The sequence below is a fragment of the Gasterosteus aculeatus genome, unplaced genomic scaffold, assembly GCF_964276395.1.
Source record: "Gasterosteus aculeatus unplaced genomic scaffold, fGasAcu3.hap1.1 HAP1_SCAFFOLD_61, whole genome shotgun sequence".
Taxonomy (NCBI): Eukaryota; Metazoa; Chordata; class Actinopteri; order Perciformes; family Gasterosteidae; genus Gasterosteus; species Gasterosteus aculeatus.
The window spans coordinates 57,501-65,000 of NW_027554916.1; positions in this window are offsets into that span (position 1 = coordinate 57,501).

Consider the following 7,500-nt stretch of genomic DNA (forward strand, 5'->3'; position numbering starts at 1 on the left):
GGAGTCTGATAAAGAGTCCCCCCAGGAATAGTGTCTCTCACCCGGGCAGCAGTCAGGGTGGAAGGCGCCCTCTGTCTCCCTCCGGTGGGAGAGGTCGGTATTGCAGGTGCGGTGTGCGGCATGGAGCGGAACCCGGGCTCTGGCGTCTTTTTCCGGGTCCAATTCGGCCGTTGTGGCCTCTGGAGGTGTTTGGGTCCGAGTTCCGGGCTCTGGGGGTGTCTGGTAAAGAGATCCGGGTTCTGGCGTCTTTTTCCGGGTTCAATTCGGCCGTTGTGGGCCTCTGGAGGTGTTTGGGTCCGAGTTCCGGGCTCTGGGGGTGTCTGGTAAAGAGATCCGGGTTCTGGCGTCTTTTTCCGGGTCCAATTCGGCCGTTGTGGGCCTCTGGAGGTGTTTGGGTCCGAGTTCCGGGCTCTGGGGGTGTCTGGTAAAGAGATCCGGGTTCTGGCGTCTTTTTCCGGGTCCAATTCGGCGTTGTGGGCCTCTGGAGGTGTTTGGGTCCGAGTTCCGGCTCTGGGGGTGTCTGGTAAAGAGATCCGGGTTCTGGCGTCTTTTTCCGGGTCCAATTCGGCCGTTGTGGGCCTCTGGAGGTGTTTGGGTCCGTGTTCCGGGCTCTGGGGGTGTCTGGTAAAGAGATCCGGGTCTGGTGTCTTTTTCCGGTTTAATTCGGCCGTTGTGGGCCTCTGGAGGTGTTTGGGTCGAGTTCCGGGCTCTGGGGGTGTCTGGTAAAGAGATCCGGGTTCTGGCGTCTTTTTCCGGGTTCAATTCGGCCGTTGTGGGCCTCTGGAGGTGTTTGGGTCCGAGTTCGGGCTCTGGGGGTGTTTGGTAAAGAGATCCGGGTTCTGGCGTCTTTTTCCGGACTTAATTCGGCCGTTGTGGGCCTCTGGAGGTGTTTGGGTCCGTGTTCCGGGCTCTGGGGTGTCTGGTAAGAGATCCGGGTTCTGGCGTCTTTTTCCGGGTTCAATTCGGCCGTTGTGGGCCTCTGAGGTGTTTGGGTCCGTGTTCCGGGCTCTGGGGGTGTCTGGTAAAGAGATCCGGGTTCTGGTGTCTTTTTCTGGCTTAATTCGGCCGTTGTGGGCCCCTGGAGGTGTTTGCGGACCTCCGCGGTGAAATAATGGAAAAAAAAAAAGTTAAAGTTTCCAGTCGGGACTATGTGGAGCGAAAAAAACCCGGACTTTTTTGGCTCCGTCAGAAACTAAGTAAAAGTCGGAATATGTGAAGGAAAGCTCAGAAAATGCCTGGGCTTTTTTAGATCGCTTCGATAAATTTTTTTTTAGCTCACATCACTGGGCACCAGGTCGCAGATTTCAGAACCTGGTTTTCGGAAACAGAGATCTCCAGGACAGGGCCCCGAGCTTCGGGGGGAGCGTTCCCCAGCTGGACCTAAGCATAGTGGGCCAGGCCCCGGGCGGAAAGAGGCTCCTGGAGCCGAGATACGGGGGTGGCCCCCCGCGCGACTTACCCGATTTCGGAGCACTATTTTCGGACAGTGATGGCAGAGCAGTGGGTGTACCGGATGGAGGAAAATAACAGCTCCAGAGAGCGGCAGAGACCAGACCATGACCCAGAACGGCACACTGTTCCCGGACAGTGATGGCAGACAGCAGTGTACCCCATGGATGAATAAAGAGTTCCAGAGAGCGGCAGAGACCAGACCATGACCCAGAACGGCACACTATTCCCGGACAGTGATGGCAGAACAGCAGGTGTACCGCATGGATGAATAAAGAGCTCCAGAGAGCGGCAGAGACCAGACCATGTCCCAGAACGGACACTATTCTCGGATGCTGATGTCAGAACAGCAGGTGTAACGCATGGATGAATACAGAGTTCCAGAGAGCGGCAGAGACCAGACCATGTCCCTGTACGGGACACTATTCTCGGATGCTGATGTCAGAACAGCAGGTGTAACGCATGGATGAATACAGAGTTCCAGAGAGCGGCAGAGACCAGACCATGTCCCTGTACGGGACACTATTCTCGGATGCTGATGTCAGAACAGCAGGTGTAACGCATGGATGAATACAGAGTTCCAGAGAGCGGCAGAGACCAGACCATGTCCCAGAACGGCGCACTATTCTCGATGCTGATGTCAGAACAGCAGGTGCAGCGGACGGACTAATACACAGTTCCAGACAGCGGGAGATCCCAGACCATGTCCCAGAACGGCACACCATTCTCGGATGCTGATGTCAGAACAGCAGGTGTAACGTATGGATGAACACACAGTTCCAGAGAGCGGGAGATCCCGGCCGATGTCCGATGACGAAGCACTGTATGGGACACTTTGAAGGAAGGGTCGGTCTCCTGGATGAAAAGAACTTTAATTTTCTGACTTAAAATACGGAGTTAAAGTTTCCAGTCGGGACGATAAGGAGGGCAAAAAAACCCGGACTTTTTTGGCTCCGTCAGAAACTAAGTAAAAGTCGGACTATGTGAAGGAAAGCTCAGAAAATGCTGGAGAATTTTGAGCGGACCGGAAAAAAAAAGTTCCAGCCGACATCACTGGGCCACCAGGTCGCAGATTCCTGAAACCCGGTTTTTAGAAACATAGGCCTCCAGTCGTGAAGACCGGCGTTTGTGCGGTTCGGATCCGACTCAGACCTCAGTATTTTCGGACACCCTCGGACAGTGGCGGGGGTGGAAGAACCGGAGCCTCATGCAGAACTGGCTGTCGGGGAGCAAGCGGACGCTGCCCCGGCAGGAGGCATCATTCCGGGCACTGTGGCTGATCGGTAGCTTTCGTGGATGGATGACTGAGCGAACGAACGAGATGACGGCGGTGCGTCCTGGCTGATGTCCCAGTACGGGGCACTATTCTCGGATGCTGATGGCAGAACAGCAGGTAGCAGTGGACGGATGAACACACAGTTCTAGACAGCGTGATATCCCAGACCATGTCCCAGAACGGCCCACTATTCTCGGATGCTGATGTCAGAAACAGCAGGTGTAACGCATGGATGAATACAGAGTTCCAGAGAGCGGCAGAGACCAGACCATGTCCCAGAACGGGACACTATTCTCGATGCTGATGTCAGAACAGCAGGTGTAACGCATGGATGAATACAGAGTTCCAGAGAGCGGCAGAGACCAGACCATGTCCCTGTACGGGACACTATTCTCGGATGCTGATGTCAGAACAGCAGGTGTAACGCATGGATGAATACAGAGTTCCAGAGAGCGGCAGAGACCAGACCATGTCCCTGTACGGGACACTATTCTCGATGCTGATGTCAGAACAGCAGGTGTAACGCATGATGAATACAGAGTTCCAGAGAGCGGCAGAGACCAGACCATGTCCCAGAACGGCGCACTATTCTCGGATGCTGATGTCAGAACAGCAGGTGCAGCGACGGACTAATACACAGTTCCAGACAGCGGGAGATCCCAGACCATGTCCCAGAACGGCACACCATTCTCGGATGCTGATGTCAGAACAGCAGGTGTAACGTATGGATGAACACACAGTTCCAGACAGCGGGAGATCCCAGACCATGTCCCAGAACGGCACACTATTCTCGGATGCTGATGTCAGAACAGCAGGTGCAGCGGACGGACTAATACACAGTTCCAGAGAGCGGTATTTCACGACAGATATCCGATGATGAAGCGCTATTGTCGGACACTGATGGCAGAACAGCAGGTGCACTGGATGAAGGAAATAAACAGAACATAGTTCCAGAGAGCGTGATATCCCAGACCAAGTCCCAGAACGGCGCGCTATTGTCGGACACTGATGGCAGAACAGCAGGTGCACTGGATGAAGGAAATAAACAGAACATAGTTCCAGAGAGCGTGATATCCCAGACCAAGTCCAGAACGGCCCGCTATTCCCGGACACTCATCTACTTAAAATCTCCCTGATTACCTGCCAGAACAGAGCAGATCCAGAGAGCGGTATTTCACGGCAGTTATCCGATGATGAAGCGCTGTTGTCGGACACTGATGGCAGAACAGCAGGTGCAGTGGATGAAGGAAATAATCAGAACATAGTTCCAGAGAGCGTGATATCCCAGACCATGACCCAGAACGGCACACTGTTCCCGGACAGTGATGGCAGACCAGCAGGTGTACCCCATGGATGAATACAGAGTTCCAGAGAGCGGCAGAGACCAGACCAAGTCCCAGAACGACACACTATTCCCGGACAGTGATGGCAGAACAGCAGGTGTACCGCATGGATGAATAAAGAGCTCCAGAGAGCGGCAGAGACCAGACCAAGTCCCAGAACGGTACACTGTTCCCGGACAGTGATGGCAGACCAGCAGGTGTACCGCATGGATGAATAAAGAGCTCCAGAGAGCGGCAGAGACCAGACCAAGTCCCAGAACGGCACACTGTTCCCGGACAGTGATGACAGACCAGCAGGTGTACCGCATGGATGAATAAAGAGCTCCAGAGAGCGGCAGAGACCAGACCAAGTCCCAGAACGACACACTATTCTCGGACAGTGATGGCAGAACGGCAGGTGTACCGCATGGATGAATAAAGAGTTCCAGAGAGCGTGATATCCCAGACCATGACCCAGAACGACACACTATTCCCGGACAGTGATGGCAGAACAGCAGGTGTACATGATGGATGAATAAAGAGTTCCAGAGAGCGTGATATCCCAGACCATGACCCAGAATGGCACACTGTTCCCGGACAGTGATGGCAGAACAGCAGGTGTACCGCATGGATGAATAAAGAGTTCCAGAGAGCGGCAGAGACCAGACCAAGTCCCAGAACGGTACACTATTCCCGGACAGTGATGGCAGACCAGCAGGTGTACATGATGGATGAATAAAGAGTTCCAGAGAGCGTGATATCCCAGACCATGACCCAGAACGGCACACTGTTCCCGGACAGTGATGGCAGAACAGCAGGTGCAGTGGATGGATGAATAAAGAGCTCCAGAGAGCGGCAGAGACCAGACCAAGTCCCAGAACGGTACACTATTCCCGGACAGTGATGGCAGACCAGCAGGTGTACCGCATGGATGAATAAAGAGTTCCAGAGAGCGGCAGAACCCAGACCATGACCCAGAACGACACACTATTCCCGGACAGTGATGGCAGACCAGCACGTGTACATGATGGATGAATAAAGAGCTCCAGAGAGCGGCAGAGACCAGACCAAGTCCCAGAACGACACACTATTCCCGGACAGTGATGGCAGAACAGCAGGTGTACCGCATGGATGAATACACAGTTCCAGAGAGCGGGAGATCCCGGCCGATGTCCGATGACGAAGCACTGTATGGGACACTTTGAAGGAAGGGTCGGTCTCCTGGATGAAAAGAACTTTAATTTTCTGACTTAAAATACGGAGTTAAAGTTTCCAGTCGGGACGATAAGGAGGGCAAAAAAACCCGGACTTTTTTGGCTCCGTCAGAAACTAAGTAAAAGTCGGACTATGTGAAGGAAAGCTCAGAAAATGCCTGGAGAATTTTGAGCGGACCGGAAAAAAAAGTTCCAGCCGACATCACTGGGCCACCAGGTCGCAGATTCCTGAAACCCGGTTTTTAGAAACATAGGCCTCCAGTCGTGAAGACCGTGTGGTTGTGCGGTTCGGATCCGACTCAGACCTCAGTATTTTCGGACACCCTCGGACAGTGGCGGGGGTGGAAGAACCGGAGCCTCATGCAGAACTGGCTGTCGGGGAGCAAGCGGACGCTACCCCGGCAGGAGGCATCATTCCGGGCACTGTGGCTGATCGGTAGCTTTCGTGGATGGATGACTGAGCGAACGAACGAGATGACGGCGGTGCGTCCTGGCTGATGTCCCAGTACGGGGCACTATTCTCGGATGCTGATGGCAGAACAGCAGGTGCAGTGGACGGATGAATACAGAGTTCCAGAGAGCGGCAGAGACCAGACCATGTCCCTGTATGGGACACTATTCTCGGATGCTGATGTCAGAACAGCAGGTGTAACGCATGGATGAATACAGAGTTCCAGAGAGCGGCAGAGACCAGACCATGTCCCTGTACGGGACACAATTCTCGGATGCTGATGTCAGAACAGCAGGTGTAACGCATGGATGAATACAGAGTTCCAGAGAGCGGCAGAGACCAGACCATGTCCCAGAACGGCGCACTATTCTCGGATGCTGATGTCAGAACAGCAGGTGTGCAGCGGACGGACTAATACACAGTTCCAGAGAGCGGTATTTCACGACAGATATCCGATGATGAAGCGCTATTGTCGGACACTGATGGCAGAACAGCAGGTGCACTGGATGAAGGAAATTAACAGAACATAGTTCCAGAGAGCGGGATATCCCAGACCAAGTCCCAGAACGGCGCGCTATTGTCGGACACTGATGGCAGAACAGCAGGTGCACTGGATGAAGGAAATAAACAGAACATAGTTCCAGAGAGCGGGATATCCCAGACCAAGTCCCAGAACGGCCCACTATTCCCGGACACTCATCTACTTAAAATCTCCCTGATTACCTGCCAGAACAGAGCAGATCCAGAGAGCGGTATTTCACGGCAGATATCCGATGATGAAGCGCTATTGTCGGACACTGATGGCAGAACAGCAGGTGCAGTGGATGAAGGAAATAAACAGAACACAGTTCCATGGAGCGGGAGATCCCAGACCATGTCCCAGTACGGGACACTATTCTCGGATGCTGATGTCAGAACAGCAGGTGCAGTGGATGAAGGAAATAAACAGAACATAGTTCCAGAGAGCGGGAGATCCGAGACCATGTCCCAGTACGGGACACTATTCTCGGATGCTGATGTCAGAACAGCAGGTGCAGTGGATGAAGGAAATAAACAGAACATAGTTCCAGAGAGCGGGAGATCCGAGACCATGTCCCAGTACGGGACACTATTCTCGGATGCTGATGTCAGAACAGCAGGTGCAGTGGATGAAGGAAATAAACATAACACAGTTCCAGAGAGCGGGATATCCCAGACCATGTCCCAGTACGGGACACTATTCTCGGATGCTGATGTCAGAACAGCAGGTGCAGCGGATGGATGAATTAAACAGTTCCAGAGAGCGTGAGATCCCGGCAGATATCCGATGAAGAAGCGCTATTGTCGGACACTGATGCAGAACAGCAGGTGCAGCGGATGGATGAAATAAACAGTTCCATGGAGCGGTATTTCCCGACAGATATCCGATGACGAAGGACCACTTGGGACGCTTTGAAGGAAGGGTCGGTCTCCTGGATGAAAAAGACTTTAATTTTCTGACTTAAAAAAAAAGTTAAAGTTTCCAGTCGGGACGATAAGGAGGGCAAAAAAACCCGGACTTTTTTGGCTCCGTCAGAAACTAAGTAAAAGTCGGAATATGTGGCGCAAAGCCCTAAAATCCCCTGGAGAATTTTGAGCGGACCGGAAAAAAAAAGTTCCAGCTGACATCACTGGGCCACCAGGTCGCAGATTTCAGAAACCTGGTTTTCGGAAACACAGGGCTCCAGGGCTGAGACCCGGGCTTCGTGGGGAGCGTTCCCCAGCTGGGCCTAAGCATCTTCGGACAACTTTGGGCGGAAAAGCGGGTTC